The sequence below is a fragment of the Cylas formicarius genome, unplaced genomic scaffold, assembly GCF_029955315.1.
Source record: "Cylas formicarius isolate icCylForm1 unplaced genomic scaffold, icCylForm1.1 PGA_scaffold_8__14_contigs__length_24414737, whole genome shotgun sequence".
NCBI lineage: Eukaryota > Metazoa > Arthropoda > Insecta > Coleoptera > Brentidae > Cylas > Cylas formicarius.
The window spans coordinates 18,259,180-18,285,485 of record NW_026844361.1 but is presented as its reverse complement, the minus strand read 5'-3'; the positions used below and the strand labels follow the sequence as shown (position 1 = coordinate 18,285,485).

Genomic DNA, 26,306 nt, shown 5'->3' with positions numbered 1-26,306 from the left:
CTATCATCTATCACTTTTGATATTTACTGTGGAATTTTTCGAATGCGGAATTGAAAAAAAACAGCCGAAAAAAAAAGAACTAAGGTATATCTATAACACATTAAATGAGGTAGGAAGTCAACAAGGCAGACACGAAGGTCATCAATGCAAAGAAAGGGCCGACGGAATAGCCCGAGAAGGCTTCTAGAGTCGCTTGGTTGATTGGTTCATTATTTCTTAAAAATTTTATTTTTTATTTATTATTATTTATTAATAATAACTTTCCTACTTGAAGTATATGGTCTAATTAATAATTTTAAAAGTTTTCGGAGACAATTTCATTCAAAGGATCCCGACTCCAGCTCAATTAATGCTAAGACGATTTGCATTGGACTAGAATATCTAATCTAATATAAATTATAAATATAATTCATAAACAATATTTTCTAAATTTCGAGAGTGTTTGTTTAAATAATCTCCATTTGGTTTTGTTGAAAACATTACAGAAATTTCCGTACGTCACTGGGTCACTTGGTGCCCTTGGTGGACTTCCAAAAGCGACCGCTCTCACAGTTAAATAGTAAATTTCAATTAACGTTTCTCCTTAACATGAGAGGTGTTGTTCATACATTACGGCGGACATGATGCCGCCAGTCAAGGGACTCGTCGCGACTTTTTCGGATCACTCTCGAAACGTCTGCTCATCCGTCAATGTCCGCGATGCGCTTTTGTCGCCGGCAACCGTCTTTATATTTATGGTGGATGGAATCCGGTGGAATTTCGTTCGTTTCGAGATCATTTCCGAAAGCGCCGCCGATGATAAAATCGTTTAATGTGGCAATTATTGATATGTGCTATAACAGTAGGAATCAAACTGGGGTAAAAAAGAAGTTCCCAAAAATTTGTTCGCTCAATATGATCATTCCCCTTAAATGAAGACAGTAAGGTTGATATACTACAGGTTCATCAAACACTTCATAGTTAGATCAGCTCCATTCGTTTTTCCCAAGTAGCCCAGAAAATAAATACAATCACGAAAGTCTGGTAAAAGAGACTCATAGTTTTCTTTGATGATCGCATCTACGTCTCAGTCGCAGTTGATTTAATTGTCCCATTTCCCAATTTAGACATAACTACTTCTGGCAAATTGAAAAAAATCCTACTCCCGTCTGTAAAATACCTAATTACCCAGCGATCTAGTGTGCGGAAAGCGTCACTTTACCACGTCTGTTTCGTTTCCCATGATTCCGAGCCACTTCAGATATTTCCGGGATTTTACAGCACGGATTTGGGAGCAATCGGATGTTTTCAGAGATATTTCCCACGTTTGTCAATTCTGACAGTAATGTCAGTAAATGTATTCGTGTTGTTTTGCGAAAATGTACCCAAAAACTAAGGGTCGTAGAAAAAGTATAGTATGCAACACGTTCGGTAAACTTTTTAACTCACTGGTTTATTAAAAACTCGCGAGTCAAATGCCGTTTACCGCACTTGTTGCATAATATACTATTCCACTACACAATCACTAGTTAGGTTGTTATTCTTTCTAATAGTTAGCTCTACCTTAGCCTTAGCTTGTTCAATTTACTATCGAAACTTCTAAGTTTTTTACAATCAGTTTCATAATTAATCGCATTCATGCCCCATGCTCTTGAATTTGGGCTGCCAAGGATGTTCCAGTTGTATCAGAAGGATGAGGATAAGTAGAAGAATGAGAAGAAAGGCTATAATACATTGGAATTAGTAAACTGAAATGACTTTGCAGAACTACCTATGGTTTGGAATCCCACTTCTGACAGCTTCAACAAAGTAAAGTTCCGGTATATTTAATTGAAGCAACTTTAACTTCTTTCACACGTGATACGTAAACTTCAACACTTACTTCACTTCTTTGCCGATCGATGACAGCTATCAATGCTTCGTCAATGGCACCGGGCGAATTGCCTTCGACCAATATACTTTTACATATTGTCTGCTTCTCCTTAAAAAAAAAATTGTCCGAAAAGGAACTTCTGCTTTTTTTGCCAACCTTTCGTGGTAATGTTTTACGTTTTCTTTTCTGGTGTAGTTGCCATCAATATACGAAACAAAAAACGAAGGTTAAAACACCCTCTTAAATTCGTATTAATAAAAATGGCTCTAAACAATGTTTCTTCATTATTTGCTGAGATTCTGTGGGTGGCATCGCACGTGGTCGGTCATTCCTCTATAAATGGTCGTAAATGGGCAGTTAATATAGAGTGGTTCGTAATTAATGCGCCAAAATATAATCCTCGACTTAAATCGTAAAAATCACGAATCTGGACCCTTAATCTAGCACCTAAAATTTTAATGGTTCATTTGTATTCAGATTCAGAGAAATATTTTCGAATTGACTGATAGTGTGAAGGTATTTTAAAATATAAGTATCATTGCTAATTTTAGTGATTATTTTATTTAAAATGGAAAATAATCAATTTGTTTAAATTATTGTATTATCATTATTGTAGTGTGGACCAAACTGGATTTACATATGCAACTTTGACATGGGTACCATTTTTTAATGGAGTTTAGTGTATTACAATGTAAATATCTAGAAAACGATATATTTAATCTAAGTAATCTAATCAAATGTGGTATAAACAATATATTATGCAAAAAGTAGCAAGCGACTTTTCACATCGATATCTAAAAAACAGATAGAGCTATAAAGAAATACAAATCTTCTGGATTCCTCCTGCGTCCTGAACTGAAGGAGGGGCAAGAACATCGTCTCAGATGACCGATTCGCACATTGGTGAAAGATAAAGACCTGAGTCGCTGTTAAGATTTTTTGGTTGCTGAAAGAATTCTATAGATTCTCGGATTTTTCGTTGATAGACGAATAGGATTTGATATCCGGATTTGTGATTGTGTTCTGCAACTGTTTGGCGTAGTCTTAAGCCTAGTTGATATTTTTCGTCCAATTTATTCTGTACCGCATACGCATGGAATGCTGTAAACTCTTGATATATCACACGGAATTTAGTCCTTACCTTTCACGAATACGGGAATCAGTCATCCGAGACAATATTCACGCCTCTCCTTTAGCTCCGTCCTCCTCAAAAATACATAAGCAGTTAGCAGTTTAGCCCTGAAGAAGCCAACAGGATGATTGTCAGCAAGTTTGATCTATAAACAATCGACGCATGTGACATCCAGAAAATGTGTGTTCATTATGGTTCTCCCTGTATATTACTACTAATTACTAATATTACACATAATAAAATCAAGACATCGATAGTCAAGTCTTAGCAGCTACATTTTATAGTCTTAACTCGTCTTCGTCTTAAGATAACCATTATAGTGCGTATATTGTTGCAAAAGGTTGCTTTACACGCAAAAATATTATTTCACACTGTGGAATAATTTCCACAAAATACGTCAACACGTTAATAAAAAAGGATATGCGTATGTGGAAGTTAAAAAATTTTGCACAGGAAACTTCAAAAATGATTCCTAGAAACCGACATGACAATTTACTTAACAAAGGCTGAACTCATTTGATCACGAAAATTTAACGATACAGCGATTGTTTTATTACTTCACTAAAAAAAAATTAAAATATTTAGATTTTCTAATTTTCGAGAGTCAATTTCAAAGATTTGCCTACAGGGCAATTAGTCAATATAACTAACTAAAAAAATTGAATAAATTCTAAATTTAAGGACCATTTTCGCAGTCTGGCGAACAAGACTCGCATTAGTCACCTTCGATCCAATCGCGACATTAAATCTCATCCCCAAAATATCACTGAAATATTAATATCTACTGTCGCTTCTTGCCCATTCTTTTTTTTTGTTTTTGAAAAACAAAACATCACGGTATTCTATCTCTCCGATCCCGTAACCGATCGATCTTGGTCGTGACACTTTAAAAATGTCATACTCTTAATTATAAACCAAAGACAAAAGCTTTCGGCGAGATAGTTATCTACGTTACCGATCGTCATCGACGGAACCCGTGTAAAACACTAGAAAACACCATTTCTCAAGATTAGCTGTGGGCATTTCGGTCGAAATTGTTCGGATGCCTCTGACCATCTCGAATTCCAGGCGTGTATTCGGTGGGACACGATGATGAGGGTTCAATTTTCGCTCTACAGGGTGAGCGAGCCGCACGTGTAAATTTAGTACCGGAAATGAAATTTAACAAAGGACAATACGTTTTCCCACGATCGATAACAAAATTAATTCACTCAAATTTACACCTAAGTCTTTACTCACTCGCGATATGTAATAAGTGTAAAATGTTAAACAGGTTCTTTATTCGATTTAACAAAAACATAATATTATTAATTATTAAGATTATTTTGTACATATTTTTGGGACAAAAACTTGAGCTTTTTCTTCTTTAACCCACGGAAAGGGCGTGCATTTTTGATTAAAAAAAAGATTTTTTTACAAGTCAATTATAGAAATCTTTATATTGATTTTGAGTTTTGGGAAGGGTAAATGTACCCTTATATTTATTATTTCTCTTTTCCCTTTCTATACGTTTCTATTAAAATAATATTTAAAAAATTCGGCCATGTTCGAAGAAAGGTGGTTTCAAACAACTATAAAGATTCAAACTGACAAGTCAAGTCTTAAAAAATTATTATTCTCAAAACGTTATACATGTTTTACCCACAAGGGCAACATTTTTAAAAAAATAAGATAATTTAGATTATGGGATTATGGGAAGAAAGAGATTGAAACGAGATTTAGAACAGAGAAGTAAAAAATACATTGTGCCTAATTCCGTCCGAATTTTCCCAAAACAATCGGTGTCTGCGTTCCCCCATACTTTTCCCCATCGAAAATCCCAAACTACAAGGATATTGGGAATCGGAATCATCCATTTAAATTTCTGACCGACAAATTACCAGTAGCGTGAATAGCATCGCAACCGTCATTTGTTTGTACACTAATTACAGGTGACTCGATTTCATGCTGTTGTGTAGTTGGTTCGTATTAACGCGGCGTTGCCAGAGTTTCTATCACGAACCCCTTCTGAAAAATGTTATCGACGCGCGAGTTTGTCTTAATTATTTTTTTTTGGAAAAGTAAATCTATCACACTTTAATGGAGAAATGAGCGTCTCTCAAGAAGACGATAAGAGTTTTGACCACTTTGTTACACAATGCAGGCACCTAATAGAAAGGTCCTATGTAATGTTGTATGTAATCGCCCACTTCAATTGAAGGAAGAATACAAAAGTTGCTCAAAGTCTCAATGGGAATCAGGACCTCAACAACAGAGGAAGCTTTATTAAGAATTTCATAAATTAAAGCTTGCGATTCCAAGAAGGTGCAACAGCAAGAACCGCTGCAAAAAAGTAAATCAAATATGAAATGAAATGTGGTTCAACAAAAACGGAACCTTACAAAACTTTTAATTGTGGAGTGAAAAATGTGAGACAAATTAGGAAAAAAAGATAGGAAAGGAATGAACAATATGATATTGATGCAGATGTTTAAGCAAATTTTGAAAGGATGTGACCAAAGACAGTTTTAAAGTAAGTGCACTAGAATGGGATACTTTTCCCAAAACTTCTGAAAATTTTTTGTCATCTCCTTAACCAGTTCCCCAACAAGCTTTAGTTGGGTCATTGGTTGTGAAATTTTATATAATAAATATGCACCACCATTTGAAAGACCGTGGACGCTGAATAAGAGTCTGCGCGGTCGACAACTCCCATACCTCCCATAAATTTATTGTAATTGACCACTCCATTTGGCTTATTTACAACTTGTGAGTTATGGTCTTTTCATAGATATAAGAAAGAGACCAATTGCTTTTGAGTGGGATTATGCAAGGGTGGTCATTAACATACAATGCAACTAAATTATTACCTAAAGTTTCGGAATTTAAATACAGGTAAAATTGTGGTCCGTAATAGAAAATAATAAATAATAATCTTGTTGCATTGTATGTTAATGACCACCCGTGGATAATCCCATTCAAAAGCAGTTGGTCACTTTGTTATATCTATGAACAGACCATACCTTCCTGTACTCTTCTATTGATAGGCTGTGTTCCTGAAATATTCCACGAAGTAAGTGTGGTTTCGACCCTTTGTTGGTTTTTTGATAGAATCAGGTATCAATTTGCGGTTGATTTGAATAGTGCCTGTCAAATGAACATTTAGTTATAATAATTCTTCTGAAAGGGGCAAGCTCGTATATATCGGTGTAAAAATGATATCCTTTCCATCTTGGGTTATTATCTAATAAGTTTTGACAAATATGTAACGCTATCCTTGTACTTACAGGTAATTCAGGTCTCTGTAAATCCGATATCAAGCTTATGTAGTACGGCAAAAGTGAATAAACATATCTACCATTACATAAATTCTTATCCCCCATTTCGTAGGCATGTTATGATTGCAAGTAATGTAAGTCATTTGGATCGCTTTTATGCAACTGGAGTATCCAAAAAATGTGTAAGAATCGTTCTCTTCTAAATATACTAATAAAAAAAGGTATTTTGGTGGTAAACTGTTGTGACCAATACTATTGGATATTAGATAAGGTTATCGTACCCATTTTTACGACAATCCTAATCCTAATACTGTAGTATCTACCCACGTCTGTCATGTAGAACATTTTGGTAGGTCTACCTTTTCTCTGCTATTTTATGTCTAGCGTAGTTATTTGTTTGTTCCACTCTTCTTATTATATTATCATCGATAAAAAATCATTTTCAATATAAAATTTATCATCACTACTTTGCAACTAACTCAGTTTCAATTTCATCTTGTAATATATATATATATATATATATATATATATATATATATATATATATATATATATATATATATATATATATATATATATATATATATATATTCTGCAAATCCTGCATCCGACTGGAATCCTGCAGACGTTTCGCCAAAATCTCACTTGGCATCTTCAATGCTCGCGCTCCGAAAACACTTCGAACACTCGGAGCGCGAGCATTGAAGATGCCAAGTGAGATTTTGGCGAAACGTCTGCAGGATTCCAGTCGGATGTAGGATTTGCAGAATTCCAGTCGGAGTTCAACGAGCGAACGGATAATATCCCGGAGTATAGTGTCATCACATTTTTCCATCCGTGAATCAATACGTGAGAATATATATATATATATATATATATATATATATATATATATATATATATATATATATATATATATATATATATATATATATATATATATATATATATATATATATATATATATATATATATATATATATATATATATATATATATATATATATATATATATATATATATATATATATATATATATATATATATATATATATATATATATCTGTGTGTGCGTGTGTGTGCGTGTGTGTGTGTGTGTGAGTGTGTGTGTATGTGTGTGTGAACTGAAGTGGTTAAAATGGATTGCATATATAAAATAAATATCACGTTATCGTTTATTTTTACATAAACAGCAGCGACATACGAGTGCAAAGAGTTAAAAGTGAGAAAAATAAATACTTACTTGACTATCGATCACTTTTCAATATAAATATATGAAAACAGATTGTTATTGCTGGAAAAGTGTTTAACAAAAAAGAAGACGAGATCCGGCAACGCGGCGATCGGTAAATACCCCGTCAACTTCCCGTGCGCCCCGCCCCCTCTTCATTATTGTCATTTATTATCAATTTAGAAGCGGACAGCGCAAAAATTTAATGACATACAATTTGTCGTACATTTGGTTTTGGTGCGGCGTGACGATTTTTTTACGTGGAAAAAAAACTAGAAATCGTAATGACACGGCAGCTCGAATCGAGGGTGGAAATTATCGGTAAATTACACGTAAATTGTTTTTTATTTCTCCGCTATTTTTTTTTTAATCGTCGGCTTGTAACGCGTGACTTTCAAGCGCGCGCCGGGGGTGGGAAACACGCGCGAGTGGAATTACGTCGCTGTAACGTTCCTCGAAACACCCTGTATATGAGCATCACACCGACTGTTATAGCGAGCAGATGACTATAATAAAAAATATGTAAACTACAAAGGTGTGAGATAGTGCCGGATAAGTCGGCAACCCTATACGTACAACAGGTCCGGTTAAAAAGTAACAATTAAATGTCGGTTGTAATAGCATTCCACAAGGTCAGAACTTTCAATAACTGTATTTGAGCCATCCATTTTGAAAGTCGCTTAAGTCCATTTATCTTTAATTGGAAATACTTAAGGTTTTGCGTTTTTACAAAATTAAAAATATACATAAAATATATGGTTTTATTTATTAAGTGCGGGAGTGAATTGAAGTAGTTATGGTTATTTGGATTTTGTTCGGGTAGCTCTACTATCCGTGCCTTATACACAATGATTGAGCATGTGGTTGATGGGTTTGAGGCCGACATCGGTAACGATGTGCGACCTCAGCAAGGCATTGGACTGCGTGGATACTAATATAATTCTTTCTGAACTTGAATACTCGTGAAAATAGCCCTTTTAAAATCTTAGTTGACCGGAAGAAAGCAATATGTTGTCTGGAATGATCGAGAATCTACTATGTTGGATATTACTAATGGAGTGCCCCAGGGTTCCATGCTTGGTCCATTTTTATTTATAATATATATAAATGACGCAGTATTTGCAACAAATGCTGCTCGCAGTATACTCTATGCGGATGACACATCATTGATTGAATCGAAAAAAGATGTAACTAATTCAAATAAAATGGCTGTTACTACACTCTGCAAATAAACTTAAATTAAATTCCGATAAAACAAAGACTCAAATTTTTAATACCAATAGAAGAAGTAAAAAATCTGAACCGGTTAAACTCCTTGATGTTTACCTAGATGCGTTTTTAAGCTGGTTGCCTCATATAGACTACCTGTGCGGTAAATTGTCTTCTCAGGTTTTAGTTCTCAGACAACTGCGAGGTTCCATCTCGCAAAGCACTCTCCGTATAGTTTGTTTTGCACTGTTTCACAGTGTCTTACCATCAGAGAGCCTTTAGATTGCAGAAGTCTGCGGTTCGGGTTCTTGGGGGTGTTGCGCAGTCCAGCCACTGCCGCCCAATATTGAAAATATTGAAAATACTTACGTTACCATGTATGTTCACTCCCCAAACTTTACTTGAACTTCATTCAAATTTGCCTGTCTTTCCGACTCATGCTGAATATCACAGCTACATGGCTCGTACAGCTGACAATATCATAACATTAAGATCGAGGTTGTGTACTACACGAAAAAATAAACTTAGTCTAGATTTGTATAATATTTTTGCAAACACTCTTTTTCCATTAAAAAATTATCAAAAAAGTTTTTTGTTTCTATTCTATAAACGAATTTGTTACATATCGGACACAGTAGATCTAGTCTATTTTGTAAATCAATAATTCTTGCAGTGTACTTATATATACAAAGTTTTACTTTCTGGTTACACTGGTTTAATTGTTTATATGTAATATATTTATCTTGTTTGAACTCTTCCTGACTTCAAAAACACATTTTTGAATTTATAATAATTAATAATAATAATATAAAATATATGGTCAATAAACGATTATTTATTGTTATTCTTTTATTTTTTTAGTCGTTTTTGAATATTGCCCTTGCTTTTTTCAGTGTCTATTTTTTTTCTTTCTTGCTTTTTTTACATTTGACCCCCTTTGCTTTCTTTAAAATTCTCAAACTGTGAATTTAGGTGGATTTAAGAGACATTTGTTTTTTTTTCTTGTTAAATTCTGAATATTCTACTACATTGTATTGATGGTTAGGTTAGCTGCTAGACCTCTCCACCTGTTCAACTCTATTGTCGTATATGTATATATTTTCGTTGTATTTTAATATAGGCTATTTATTATTATTATTATATGTTCTTTAAATCTTAGCTCGCTATCCAAACAAATACCCAATTTTTAATGTAGTTAAGCACCATGCCATCAATCAAAATATTTAAAGATTTTTTTTCCAATATTTTTATTCGCAAAAAGTAATAATGAAGGTCGTGAACCCTCTTTAAATGGGCGTGACCCGTATATAATTTTTGGCAACGTTAAATTTAGAGATTTAATAGGTTATGCAAACTATTAGTCAGGGGAGTAAGACTTTGAGAAAATTAAATAAAACAAAGAGAAAAATAATTGCTTATTTTTTTTTTTTGTAAACAAAAATCGTAACCATTTTCCTATGTCAATGACTAGAAAAAATGTTTTTAAATAATTTAGTTTTTCGGATATGGGATAATTTTAGAAAGTTTTCAATGTTCAATTTTTTGATTTTATTTGTTTCGAAAGCATTTGAACGAAAAATTTGAAACCCATCAATCAAAATATTTAAAGAATTTCTTATCCCCCAACTTTTTTTACAAAAAGTCATAATGAAAGTCTTGAAGGATTTATCTGGAGAGTTCACTCAAAACAATAATACATTTCATTACATTCTCTCTATAAATGGGCGTGGCCCGTGAATAGTTTTTTGCAACGTTAAACTTCGAAATTTAATAGGCTATGAAAACTGTTATTCAGAGGAGGGAGAAAAACTTTGAAAAAATTAAATAAAACACAGAGAAAAATAATTGCTTTTTTTTGTAACCGAAAATCGGCTCTATTTTCTAAGTTTTACGACTTAATTTTTGGGATAGCGGATAATTTTCTGAAAGTTTTCAATGTTCATTTTTTGGATTTTATTTGTTTCGAAAGCATTTCGTGCGAAAAATGCGAAATCGGGATGACTTGCGAAACCCAATAGGACTACATTCACGCCGAAATTTTTCCTGCCTCTTTTTTCATACGGGCAAACGCACCCGCCGCCCCTAGCCCCCGGTAGGGGACAATTCGCGCACGCTGGCGCGCGGGAAAGAAAAAAGTACAGCGAAATTCCGGAAGTCACAGCATCATCCGCGACTCGTCCGGAAGTACAGCCATCGTCACAGCGGCGGGGGATGTAATTGTCGTACAAAACAACCCCCCGTGCGGCGGCACGGGCGCCGGCCACCCTCCATGTGACAAATTTTTATTGCGTTTTCTCCCTGTCGGACGTGGAGAAAATTTGCAGATACGACCCGCGTACGTAACGGGCCCACAAAACGACGAACTTTTATCCTAACATGATACCGGGTGCGTTATAAAAGTTACTTTGACGTGTATAAATAAATAAAACCTAAAATTCAGATTTTCACGAAATTATATAGTTTCATATGACAGTTGTTTCGACAACACCGTGTCTTTATCAAACGTAATATTTACAAACTACCTGCTACTATATATACCGAAAAATGACAATAAAACCTTAATTAATGTTGTGAGAATTTAAGCTTAATAATGGAAAAGCATTTAAATATACTTGATCTTTAAGCAATGCATTTGAATGTCGCATTTTGTTAATCTCCATGGCTTTCAATAAATTTAATTTTCTACTTTTTGTGACTGCATGTCAAATATCAAAATTGTCGTCAAAAATGTGTTTTTCTGTGTTTAAGTGTCTAGCATAATTAGAATCTAGACTATTGTTTTTAATTGCTCTTTTATGTTCGTTAATGCGTTTCATGAAGGATCTACCTGTTTGTCCAATGTAAATTTTAGGACAAGATCCGCATTTCAACCTGTAGATAACAGATTTTTGAGATTTTGGACATTTCGTTTTATTGTTTTTTAAAAATTTTCCTAATGTGTTGTTAGTTCTGAAAGCTATTTTTAAACCACATTTTGACAGATTTTTTGAAACTTTTTCACTAGGTTCTCCTATGTATGTAATTGTTTTAAATTGTTCGTGTTCTGTATTAGATTTCGGATAAATAGAGTTTACTGTTGTCTGAATTTGTTTTTTATTTATAATTTTATCTATAGGTAAAGGACGGATTGTAGCCGTTGTTCAGTACAATTTGTTTAATGATATTAAGTTCTGTGTTGTAATTTTCTGTTGAGAGTGGCGTATTAAAAAGTCTGTATATAAAAGAGTTAAGTGTTTAACGTTAACGTATTACAAACGTTTAACATATTTTAACTATGATAAGATTAGAAAAATAGGTAGTTTCCATTATTTTTCGAGTACCCTGTATTAATATGTATAGAAATTTCATATGAAATCCGTTATTCGATTCCTTTGTCTACAAAAGAACTTAAGTGAAACAATAAATGCCTCCTAAAGAAGAAATTGATATATATTTTAGGTCCTGCAAAGGTCATTTTTCGAAAATAAAAAATTTAAAATGTCAATTGTCTTAGGTATAGGACATTATACACAAAATATATCTGAAATTGTGTATAATTCAAATATTAAGTAATATACCAGGTGTTCCATTTAAAATAAGACAGTTCAGATTCGCCCACGAAAGTAAAGATTTGTAATGCCTTAATTAACTTTTGGTTCCGCCCCTATAGTTTCTGAGATAGGGTAGTGGCCCATCCTATACCTATCTACCGGTGGCGAACCATATATATCGGGAAACTTTGGATTCACCCCCCGTATACTGATTCGATATACGCAAAAACTCGAAATCGGATATATCGAAGCGGGATCACCCTCCCTCGGGAAAACGAAGAGGATGTGACTGGCAAAAAATAGCGGTTAATGTAGCGCGACCGTGGCAAATTGTTATTGGTTGTTAAGGCCACGTGACCGCACGGACGACACCACGCTGGAATAAGGGATTAATGGCTCTAATACGACCGAAAATTATTAATAGATTTTTTTGTCATTCATGGCGCGGAGATCCACGCCGGGATTGACTCGTTTTATATGCAACACACGGCTTCGAAAATTGAATTCGGACTGATGCGTTTTGGACTGATTTCGTTCCTCGTTTGGGTTAGTTGTTTGCGGAATTGCCGCCATTTGAAAAACTATTTTCAATATCGCACTGTGGCTAACTGGATCTAAAAACCAAAAAATTGACGCTGAAGGAGACTTGAGCCTAACCACAGGGAGAGTAACCTGATTTAGAAAACAAATTTTCTGAATCGATCATTATCTTTCATAATATACCCATATTAGAGTGAATAATTATTATTTTCAAGCCAAGTCAAATTTAAACCTTCCTGTTTAATGGTATTTGTTCTATTTCTGAAGTGGTGAAGGGTGTTCGAACATTTTCGAAAATAAACGCCTATAACTCCAAAAAGGTTACGCTAACTGCAAAAAAATATTTTAAAAGAAGATAATAACGATATGACCTTTTTACACATAGGCAAGTACGAGCCTAACAACCCAGTTAAAACCCTACCTCAATATCTTTATCGTAATTTTAAAGCTCAACAAAAGTTTAACATTATTTGGTTATTTAACTTTATTACTATATTACCGTCAAATGACTCGAATATATCACGAGTAGCTAATAATACGTTTTGGCAATCTTACGCGTTTTGAAATATTTTGCATTATTAGTTATTTTTTCATTGAATTTAATATTATTAATTATTGGCATATTGGAGTAGAAAACTATATAAAATATTCGGTATATTTTATTTTTTTTACATATATAGGCTGTTTCAAAAAAACATGCGCCAACGCCCAGTTGGAGATTCATCACTCAAAAAATGGAAAGAAAGCATATAAACTTAGTCCGCAAAACTTAATGTCCAAACTACGGAGTGTTCAATAAAAAAAAACGGCTTGTTACAATAGATTGTATTTGTTGTTGTTGTTTGGAACGAAACGTGTTGCATACTGTACTTTTTCTATGACCGTTCACGCATACTGACATGACCCATTAGAATTGACAAACGTCAAAATTCAAGCCGTGCGATAATATCTCCGAAAACATCCGATTGCTCCCAAACCCGTGCGGTAATATCCCGGAAATGTTCGAAGGGGCTCAGATCCGTGGAACAAGAAACTCACGTGGTAAGTTTTCCGTAAGCTAGATCGGTGTAGAAATAGGTATTTTACAGAAGAGTGCAGGAAAACTTTTTTGTTAAATTTGGTTAAAATTTGGGGACGTCATTAATTTATTCATTTATTTATTTACTTAATTGCCATAAGCAATACAAACGGTTGGCACTCAAAAAATATCCACAATATTATATGAAAGATAATATAACAAAATAATAAATAATTACATAATAAGTATATACATAAAAAAAACTGAATATTATTAATAACAGATCTACGCGAATGTCAAAAATCAATCTGTCAGTCAATGGTGATGTCGAAATCTTTAATGTGATCGACTTTTGGAAGAATAGTGTGGTTTATCTTGTAGTCAAAATTTATTATTCGTTTGTTTTTAGATATTGACTTTTTTTTGAGGATAATGATTGCTTTGAATTTCCTGACAGTCTACTAAACCCGCGAGCTTTTTATAGACTTTAAAAAAACTTACTAAAATCACAATATGTAATTATTCAATTATGAATTTTGTTAATATATATGACAAATAATAAAGGTCCCGGACGGGATCCTTAAGGGACACCAGAAGAGGAGGTGAAAGGTTCAGACTGAAAGTCCTAAAGAGACACATGTAATTTCGATTTATAATTTTGTTTAAATTCTTAGGTCCGTATTGTCAAAGAAATATGACCTTTCTGATTTTTTTATTATTTACTTTGAATAAGCCACAAATAGTTTTTTACAAAAACTTTTTTAAATTTTGAGTTGTTTTCGTATCTTGCCTTAAAACTTCACAAACCGAATTTTTATGGACATTTATTTTCGCGCAACCGACTTTCTTTCTGGAAACTAATCATTTCCCGATCTATATAAACTGCATGTTTTATTTTTTGGATGACGAATCTGTCTAATTGAAATTGAAGCTCAAGATCTACAATCCTGTTATAATCCCGGTGATCCCATAGTAGAGATGCCTAGCAAAGACCATAAGTAACTCTAAGAGAAGAAGGAAAAATGTAAAAGAAATAGCCAAACATCCTTGAAGCGCATAGCAACAGCAAGGTGTTCGCAAAGACATAAATGGTGCTTTAGAGAAGCAAATTTCTTAAAATATTAACTTTTCCCAATTAATTTTAAAACCTGAGACAACCAGTCCCCCCGCTTCTACCAACCCTGTAGGTATAGATATTCGAATGGTTTCGAAATCCTTTCGGGGGACAATCCCGAGCACAAATGGACGGAACACCCGGTACTTGGGCAAAAACCTAGCGGCGATCTAATTTTCGGACGGCCGCCTAATCAGATCGGACAGTAGGTACTAAACAGGTAAGGAGTACCGTTTTAAATTGTTTCACAGCGCCGCCAAAGTGACAACCGATACGGAAAATTTTAATCTTTCGTGTACCTAAATCACCTTTTGGCTTTTGGTAGGAATCGATAGCCGAGAGATAAAAGGCCGAAAAAATAAAAAATATCGGGTTAACGCCGTCGTGCGTGTTTTTTTTTGTTGGGGTTTAAGTTCTAACAAATCGATTAATTTCTCGCACCAGGAACGCCATTTTCAAAATAAAAAATATTTAATTGTTTTTCTTTTAACTTTGACATTTTTGTTTTAAGTCGAGTGTTTTACAACTGGATAGTTTTGTCTGCGATGACTATAAAATTAGAGTTAGCGTTTTTTTTTCGCTCTTCTTTATATACGTAAATTTAAATTTTTCGAATTTTTTTTCTTCAGCCAATCAAGAAAATTTAGTTTGATCATAAGTATCTACTCTCTATTAAAATCAAATAAAAATTTCAGAATGATAGACAAATTATCATCAAAATTTGTTCCTCAAAATGCAAAATTAGAAAATGAAAGGCCTCAACGGAAAATACAAAATTTGAAAATGAAAAGTTTATTTTTTTGCCATCTTTAAGCTAAAAAATTGAGACCTTCTTTATGTCAGAAACCTAAAATTCTTCTTCTATTAATTAGAATAGGTTTTTCAAAGCAGAATAAATTTATTGTAAAATCGAATAAAATTTTCACAAATCTTCAAACCTCCATTGAGGTTTGATATGGACATTTTTTCCACAAGTCCACAATTTTTTGCTAAAACTACTACAGAAGATGAAGAATGTATTAATAAATATGCAGTTTTAAAAGTAAAATTTGATAATTTTTAGAAAACCAAATTTTTATATAGATTAATGAGCTAACCAATGTCAAAAGATGAAGTATTCGTCAAAATAGCAATTTTAAAACGTTAAATTTGATAATTTTTTATATAGATTAACGAATTAAAAAACTGACTATAAAATATCAAACTAGTATATCAAAATACGTTGTAATGTTTTTCTTTCAGTTCTAGTTTTCATGTTTGTATTTGTATCATTTTTTTCTGAAGTTCACTGAGACTGCTTTTAATGCATTTTTTTTGGGAGAAAAATTATATGAAATCCACAATTTTACGCTAAAACTGATACAGAAGATGAAAATATACCATTTTAAAACGTTGAGTTTGATCATCATTTGGAAATCCAAATTTTTATATAGTTTCTCGAACTAATAAACTAAACCTATTAAAAAACTGACTAAAAAATGTCAAATTCAACAGAATTTGCTTTGCTGAAATATTTTCCGTAATAATAGTACATAATAATATGTTGTAATAATTAATATAGTTCAGTTTCAGTTTTTTCTGAAGTTCGTTGAGACTGCTTTTGATGAAAATTACTTAAAGCAAGATATTAAAAGTACGCCAAAAAGGTGCACGAAAATAAGTTTAATGGGGCAATTTCCAAAAATGATGATTAAAAGAATAATTTTCGTTTTTAGAAAACACAGTGTGCTATCAATTTTTTCTTGATTAAAAGGTAGAAAGTAATCTTTCCTGTTGCTAAAAAATTACGACATATTTGGCAAATTTCACCTGCATTGTAATATGAAAGGTGCAGTTTTGCAGAGGGCATTATTAAATGAAAAACTTGTAACCGATAACTTAATGAATATTTTATTGTATGCCTCAAAACCAGCCAAAATTAAAAACAGTCAATTAAATATTCCAAAAGCTCAGGTATTTATAAATCACGTTACTTGCGATTGTAAAGCTGGTTTCAGGAATACAATTTTTACGTCCAAAACCCTTATTACAAAAATTGCTATTTATATTTTCTCGAGTAACATCCATCAACACAGCAATTTGACGAACTATTTCTTGAGCAATATCAACAACGCGGGCAAACCAAATTTTACCTCCGATGTAGCTTATAGGCCCCCACAGATGCTCAGTTTTTTAATACAGGCCGCCTCTGCAAACCTAGTTTGTGCAGGCATATCGGTGCGTTTGTGTGAAGGTCCGGCCGACTGCGCAGGCCGTTGGCCTGGCCTGACCAAAATCAGACCGTGCTTGAATTTAGCCTGCGCAAACTTGGAAACCTGAGCGTGTGTGGACCTCGTTCAGTTGATTTGTTCAGTTTTAAGGTTTATTTAGAATCCAAAAATAGTAAGCAACAAATTGACGAATGTTAACAAACAGTTTTTAATCGAATTTATTGAGGTATACAAAAGCTTACCATGTTTATGGAAAATAAAGAGTAAAGAATACAATGACAGAAATAAAAGTTGATACGGGAGCAAATAGGGAAGCCGTGGTTAAAAAAATAAATAATTTAAGGAGTTCATTTAGGAAAGAATTAAAAAAAGTATTGAAAAGCAAAGTAAGTGGGGCCGGTACAGAAGACATTTATACTCCAAACCTGTGGTATTATGAATTGCTGATCTTTTTAAGTGATCAAGAGACACCACATGCCTCAACGAGTAACCTAGACGATGAAGAACCTAGAATAAAGGTAATAGGATATTATTGAAGCACTAATACGGTCAGTCAAAAAAGTCCAATCTTTGGGCCATTAGCTTCTTTGAACAAACCGTTGCTTTTTTTGCTTTTTCTTTATTGCACAGGCCGTATAGAAAAATCGTGCCAAAACTAGTGAGTGTGAATTTACCCAGCTGGCTGTATAGAAAGAACTGTGCTATAAAACTGCGTGTGTGTGGGGCAGGCAATAGTACAGTTAAACTGCACAAATTGGCCTGCACAGTTGGCCTGTGCTAAAAAACTGAGCATCTGTGGAGGCCTTAACATTTTCTCTACCAGAGACCTCGTTGACGTGTAAAATCAAGATCAAACATAATTTTAATATTTTTAAAACCCTGTAATGGACCCATAACGCTAATGAATAATTTTCTCCGGCAAAGCCGTCGCCGACGCCGCCAAAACAGGCCGCCAGACTAGTCCGTGATTTTTCTCGAACGCAGCACCCATCAATAAAACCCATTGGAAGCGAAAACCAAAAAAATAATAAGAGGAACGGTGGAGCAGCGCGCACACACACACATACAGCAAGCACAAGGACCCGGAGGCGAAGTCAAACGTTCAACAGACTCGACATAATTAGCAATTAAAGAAATTAGCAAAACCGAATAGGATTTCCTCTAAGTCTTTCGACCGCTCGGCAGATGGTATTCATTTTGCGACGTCGAGCTCGGGCAACCGACACCACTTTTATTAATTGAAACGCGGTACCTACACGCTAGTTATCCCCCTAATTTATTGCATCGCAAATTATTATTATCGGTCTCCGTCGACCGGTGTAAACTAGACCAGTCTGCCACCTCAAAAAAACCGTAACGATTTAATCGTGATTTGTCGTGATTTTTATTTTTCGTAATCACGCCTGTTTTTGCCAATTTTAATGGCTAGGCAAATTTTAAAAATTTTTTGGTTGGTTTATATTTTTTCCTGCCTTTTTATTTCCTTTATTTTATTAATCGTTTTAATTTACATTTTAACCTATGTATTTTAAACTTAATCTTCCGCTACCACCTGAAATGCCATTCTAAAAACCACAACAATTGTTATCAACACAACAACACGACAGGTATTATCAACACCCGTTTTTCTTGTTTTTCATGTACTCAAAATGTACTCAAAAACTAACGGTCGTACAAAAAGTTTAGTATGAACACGCTGGGTAAACTTTCTAACTCACTCGTTTATTAAATACTCGCTCCGCTCGTGTCAAATAAACTCGTGAGTCAAATGCCGTTTACCGCACTTGTTGCATAATATACTATAACAATCTTTAACTATGACGGAAAACATCCACAATTATTATATATTTTTCTCACTTTATCGCATGCGTGAGAAAAACATTTTTCTTTTTACGCAAGCCGTTTTACTTTCAATAGGAAAGTTTAATAGTATATGTATGAGTATGACCGTCAGAATTAACAAACAAAAATTGCTTCCAAATCCTATCGTCGTCTAGTGCATTAGCTAGCAAAAGGAAACTTTTTCTAGGCGTGAGACGTTTATTTGGTGATTGGTCGCCGTGTAGGGTGTCATTGGTAGTTTTGTTGTTTCTTCTTTCCATATCGATTTTATATTAAATGAGTGTAGATGAGGACGACGTTGTTTCCTTTCTTTTGAGTTTACTTCTTCACCCGAGAGATTGAGATAGGCATTAGCTGAATATGAGCACTTGAGTGAGTGAGTGAGGATTTTATATTAAATGAGTGTGAATGAGGATGAGGTTGTTTCTTTTCTCCTTGAGTTTACCTCTTCACCCGTTAGCTGAAGATGAGCACTTGAGTGAGTGAATGAGGATTTTATATTATATGAGTGTGGATGAAGGCAAGGTTGTTTCTTTTCTTTTGAATGTACTTCTTCACCTGAAATTTCAAATATTTTTGGCTAGTTACTCTCTGGACTCTCCAAATGTGTAATTTTAGGTGTTAGCTGAAAATGAGCACTTGAGTGAGTGAGTGAGGACTTTATATTAAATGAGTGTCGATGACGCCGAGGTTGTTTATTTTTTCTTGAGTTTACTTCTTCACTTTGAAATTTTAAGTTTTTTCAGATTTCTAAAATTAAGCGATTCCCTTCGGCGCCCCCCTTCCCCCGCGGCACGAGGGGTCCCGCTCCCTCGGTACCCGTCGGTCGGCGCCGCCACGCGAAATGATTTATTTCCCGTTCGTCGTGTACGTCGTGCGATGGTGCGCCTCTCCTCGTTCCGTTTTCGAATATCGTACCGCGCGCTGCGGTACCGGTAACGAGATCCGGGGTGGTCCGATCTTCAGCTGTCTTCGGAACGGGCCGCCGCCACCGCCGCCGCCGCCTCGATACCGCGATAGACGATCCGTAAGTTTTCGTGCACGGTAGAGGAGCGTCGCGCGTTGGCGCGACCGCATTAACGGATTCGGAGAGGGCTCCAGCAACGGAACTTGCGGCACTCCGCGCTCTAGCAGATTTATTTATTATAATCTTTATTTTCCGAATCGACAAATACATGTTCGTATAGGAAATTGTCAAAAAATAAAATGACGCATAATTCAAGACTACAAAGAGTAATCAATAAACGAGGAATGAAAAAGACTAACTAAAGTACTCTTTTACTGAGTACAGGCATTTTATCACAATAAATTCATTGTAACAGTTTTTTAAATGTACATAAATTATCACACATTTTTATTTCTTTCGTACGCTTGGGATTCGATAAGAACTATTATATTTTGCATAAGGAACTCCAAAGACGTCTTTAGATCTTGTATTCACTAAGTGAAAATGATTAACACCACTGCACTACACACATTTTAAACACATATAGACTATACAATGTTAAAATATATATTTTTTTAAATAGGTTTTACAGGCTATGTAATATTAAAGAAAACCAATGAATTTTAAAATTCATGTTTTTCTCTATGAATATTCCAAGAAACATCATGTACCGATCGCAAATCTTTAATATTTATGTGAAGGGAAAGGTTCTTGACTATGATGAATAAAGGTATGTTATTATCATTAAACTAAGAGTTCACCTCACTCAAAACCAAGTTACATTTGTGTTCCAGGCATAAATGACTCGTCATAGATATCGTAAAGTCATCAGCAAACTTTTTAAACTCTCTAAAGCTACAAGAGGAGGAAGAAGAAGAAACAAAGCAAATTTCAATGGAGGACCGCTTATACACAGGTCACAGAATAACCCAACAGAACTGCTTGTATGGAGGATCTCCCACTTCCAAAACCGAACTGGTGATCGGATAGTAGTTTTCAAGACATAATAAACGTCGTTGCAAATATACATACGCAAAGAACTTCGAGAAAACCATGGTGACTGTATTATTAATGTTTGTTTTACTACCTTTTTTATGTAACGGAATAATCTTTGCAAAAGGATAAATGTGTTATATGGGTAAATGGGTAAATAATGAACATTGAGACGCGCTTGAAAAAAAAATTGGAATATCATCACATCCAGCAGACCGTTTATTTTGAAGCTTTTTAATAAGTAAACGGCCACTTCAAGAAAACGCATTAAAAAGTTAGTATAACATTTCGACGTTTTGAAAAACGCTTTGAACATGTCTAATATAACCCGAGGATCTTCAATTTTTTTATTATTACGTTCAAGTTGAATATTATTGAGTTTTCTCTTTCTATTAGTTACTTCTGCTACCACGTGTTATGCTCGATTTTAGCCAACATACCTGCTTCGTAAACTTTCATTTATTCTCTGTTGTTGAAACAAATATTTAAGTTCCCAACTTGATTTTTTTACACCAGACAACATATAAAATGGACGATTAGGAAAATACATGTTAATATTGGACGAAAACAGCACAATCAAGGCTACACACTCTGTACATATTAGACCAATTTTCATGAATCAGTGCTTGTTCAAAATACTTTATGGCTACCTCCGAGACAGATCTTCTGATATTGTAGTATCAATAACAAAGGTGATGTGACTCTAGTTGGCCACTGAACTCTACTTGCTAAACCAAAGTAGGAACATATGTTATTAATTTCCCTATACTATGTAGGGTTTCCTTGTGGATCATAGTTGAAGTCGCCACATACTATAACTTTCCTATTCGGTTTAGATACGAAATTCAGCACATGATAAATTGAAAGTACTATCAAGCTTTATTTTTTATTCTTCCTTGTTTTTACATATGACACACAACAAATTTCCTTTGTCCACCGAAATTCGGTCCAAAGGAAGGCTCGCTATGGCTAAGCCTCTTTTGGTCCGTATTGCACATCCACCCCAATTATATTCAGTACGGCAGCTGCTAACTACCAAGTCGAATCCTTCAAAAACAAACTGATTTAATTTATCTTTTTCTACACACGTCTCATTAATACAAAGAAACTCTAGAGTACTTAAAAAGTTATTTTTGTCAATATTAACATTACTGACCATGGCAAGTGTTAAATACTGAGGGTTAAGTAGAAATATATTCAGTTTGAGCAAATTGTGAATGCACTGGCGAAATTAAAAAAACTATAGTGGCCCTACTACAGTTTCAGATCTAGAAGAGCTCGATGATATCAGACCAATCTGCGCTTTTTAAAGTTATTTAAAAACATATGTTTACTCAAATTGTCCATTCTGTAACTTCGTAGTAATTATAGCACATCTATGGTGTTCCTAGACATTTTACTTCTCGACCTATTGGACTTTAGCAAAAGCGTTTGATACTAGTAGTGACAGTACGTGTGGTTTTCTTGTCAACTAGAACACCGTGTATGTTATTATGACAGTTAATATGTCCTTATTTACGAAAAATATTGGTTCTTTCATCCTGTTTAAAAAAACAATAAATTTATGTATTCTTAAAAATTATCAAATTTTCGTAGTTATTTGCGGATCAACGGAAAAAAACAAATTTTAAAAAATATACCAAAAGTAAGAGTGAACCGCCACCGTCGCCGTATCCCGGTGCATTGGCGCAGACGCTCATTAACCGATCTCCGGCGGCGCCTCTACGGTGGTGGCGTCTGCTCTCTCGATCCGGCCACGTAACTCTCCCGTGTCTTTGACACAGCCGAAAAATGCCATCAGAGACGGTGATCTGCCGAATCTGATAACGATGCCGCACCATGGGAACAGCCGGCGCACACGGGTATTTCGTAATTATTATTCCGCTGCCAAAAGTCTTAATAATTTTTTTTTTCATATTTTAGGTTTTCTTTAGCCTTTTTTTTTTGAGAAATCTTATCCAGTTTGAAAAATATACTATGAAACTTATTTATTACCTTTTTGTTTTTCTTTTGCAACCGAGTGTGTTCTATATTTTTTCTCATTTCCGAATATTTTGCAATGCAAAAACTGTTTTTGGACTATGCAATGTTGTAAGCTAGGTATTTATTTTGTAATAAAATGGGAAATTGTGTCCAATTCCGGGCAATTTCGGTGGCGGTATAGGCGTAGGTAATTTTTTTATTTCTTTAATTTACTGATAAATATATGGACAGTATTTGGTGTAAAAACTACGGCTCACAGTATTATAAGTAATAAAATTTCAACATTCACACCAATGAAACGATGCTTAAATAACTTTCCAGCATAATTTAATTTCTGTATAATACTTTTCTTGTGAAATGTTATAAAACATAAAGGTAATATTACGTACCGGATGACCATTTATAATGCCTACCCCCACCCCACCACCGTTCAACTTTTTTACTTAACGTTTGGGAAAGAAAGGTCGAGTACAAAAGTTGTTCAAAAAATGATAAGATTTTTGAAAAATATATTTATATATATATACAGTGTTTCAAAAATCACCTATGGATAAAAGCTATGCATACTATATTATATACTTAATCAAATCCTCTAAAAATCTGCACGTTTCATGTATAATATGTATTATAATTAAACATTTTTTGAGAAATATGAGCTTTTAACATACAAGAAATGTCCAGATTTTTAAGGGGATTTCATTAAGTGTATAATATGCATTATTTTCCAGTAAAAAATACATAACTAAAATATATATAATAAAAAAAGGAAAATGGGAGGGAGTGACATTATAAATGTTCACCCTCTATATAATTGCCTAACATTTATTCAGTTAAAATAAAATGTCTTTCTTTTTAAAAGTATCCAACCAGAATGTCATTTTCGTTGTTGCTGAATAGATAACACTCGATAAAAAAAAATACAAATAAATCATTGTCTAACAATGAAAATGAGTTCAATATTTTTTGGGCCACTCTGTAGTTACCTTTACCTCTTATTAAATAAATTTGGATTATTAACAAGATTATTATGAATATGTTTAGAAAAATATGTATTTCATTTAGAATAATCAATTAGGATGGAAACAAAGACACAGGACGACCTAATAATACAATAAGACAATTAAGACATACTAAATTAATAAGCATAAAAAGATATGCTTCTGGAAGAAATAGATAATATATCTGTGTAGCGGAATCTCAAGATATTTTGGAAAAAAAAGATATCGGTATAATAGTGTAAGACAAAAGTGTCACGAATTTTTATTTCGAGCCAAGTCTGACTGACCTTTAGTTAATGGAAATTATTAATAAAGAGTAAATTACAACAACTTTTAGACCACACGATTAAGCGATTGTTTCGAACAGATGCACGTTCAAAAAAACTAGTCAAAACATTATCATATTTGAAGTAATTAAGAGGAGAGAAACGGCATAATCTGGGGCACATCATAAGAAATCAAAAACATCAATTCCTAGATCTGCTGGTGAAGGGGAAGATGGAATATATACAGTCGTGAATGCACACGGGAAGGAAGAGAGGTACAATACATCGGCTGGTGGATATGCATTGAATAAAGAAAAAATTTTTAGATTTTTTAAAAGAAACTTTTTAACACCTTAAAAGTCTAATTCTATCGACTATGTAAAAAAAATCACATCAATTAGGTAGCGTGATTGTTTACGTGCTTTCGCGAAAATTCGATAGGGCCGGGGGTCACGTTAAAACACCGGTTTTTGCTCCCCCAATTCGACAGAAATCCATTTGTATTTTTCGCCGGCTCACCCACACACCCGCACACACGTTTTGTGTCGGTATCAGCTTACAATGGGGCTGATTTCTTTTATTGCGCCCCTACCCCCCCTCCCGCCGCTCTACACCCGTTTCTGAAAACGAATCGGCAGTTTTCGTCGTTTTTCTGAACCCGGACAAACGTTTTAGAAAATTGCGCCTGCCGATGCCAGTGCCGTCGTCCACGCTTTTATCCAAACGGACTCTTTGTTTGCGTAGTCTTCCTTTTTATTTCCATTTTCCTCTCTACTTCCCACATACGATTTTATAGTAATTAATAAATTCCATCACTAAATGCTCAATTCAGTATCACAACACGGGATGCTTTCACACATTAAGCCGCATTTTGCGCAATTTTTTCGAACTTCAGAGCTAATAATAACTAATAATAATAAGTAATTAATAATTATAGTCATCATAAAAAAATCATGTTTTAAATTAAATTTAAATTTTACCACATGTTAAAATATTGATGTCCCCACATGGATAAATATATAACGCTAATCATCGTCATATTATTATTTATTTGCCATAATGCTTATTCCAAAACAATATTTTTTAGTACTTAAGTAATGTTTTTCCATGACTTACACATAAATTTGCACAAAATATAGAACGTAAAATAATCATTAACATTAGTAAATTCTTCCCACTCTAAAACTCAGTAACATAAACAGCCAAATTATATTAATGCCAAATTAATACCCCCAAAAATTTGATTTGATCTCTGCCTTTTTCCGTATTATCAACGGAAAGTGTATCAAAATCTGGTTATATTTTGTGCTACAGCTAAATGTGACAAACTGTGTTTTTTTGATGATTAATTGTTAATAGTTTATGATAGAAACAATCGATCATATCTTTCGATGCAAAATTTGTAACAAATAAAATTCCTTCAGCAATATACTATTTAAGTAAACTATAAATAAGACTGGCCCAAAACTATTCCTTGCGGGACGCCAGATTGCGTGCGTAGTTCATCTTCAATTAAGACGCTGACACAAAACATTGTTTTCTCTCATTTAAGCAACTTTTTAAAATATCAAGAGGTTGATTTTTACGAATAGGTCTTCCACAGCTTCAAACCTCTCTGCGTGGCTAAGGTGTCAAAGGCCAAATCATAAACTACTACTACTATAGGAAAGTCACTGGCGAATAAAAGTAATCCTAAAGAACTAAAAAATCTTCGTGTGAGGTCAGTATTCTTCTTCCAATAACAAAAATTTTTGAGTTTTGTGTTCCCAGATGTACAATTACTTGGTATAGTACTAGTAGCGATTTTTCGTATGCTCTTGACATTATTAATCACAATAAATATTGGTAAATATTCTGATCAAACTGCTTTACATCCTGCATTGCAGCAGTGTTCCTTCGACCATTAGTCCGTAATGTATTCTTTATTGTAAGGTGTAAGTAAGCATTTGCTGATGATGTGCCTTTGATGCTGATGACTGTGCTGACTCTGAGGCTAATATGAAACATGATTTACATATTCGTGACCTTTTGAGTAAATCACTGTAATCGATAGGATTAACATAAAAATTAATAATATTCAATTGTTTGTAACTGTATCAAAAAATTTGGGAGAAATATTGGGATACAGTGTTTTTCATAATTGCGGGTTCTCATGACCCTGTCTTGAATAGCCATAGTAAAGCCT

At 34.1% G+C, this 26,306-nt stretch overlaps 1 protein-coding gene and 1 long non-coding RNA gene across 2 annotated transcripts in view; one reads left to right on the top strand and one right to left on the bottom strand.

Annotated features, from left to right (window-relative positions):
* Nucleotides 1–26,306, bottom strand: part of LOC132705980 (optomotor-blind protein-like) — a 243,944-nt gene that overhangs the window by 205,751 nt on the left and 11,887 nt on the right. The gene's annotated exons all lie outside the window — the stretch shown is intronic.
* Nucleotides 19,812–21,125, top strand: LOC132706544 (uncharacterized). The gene is made up of 3 exons (XR_009619600.1): nt 19,812–19,962; nt 20,465–20,611; nt 20,676–21,125. It is a non-coding gene; the product is annotated as an uncharacterized LOC132706544 (long non-coding RNA).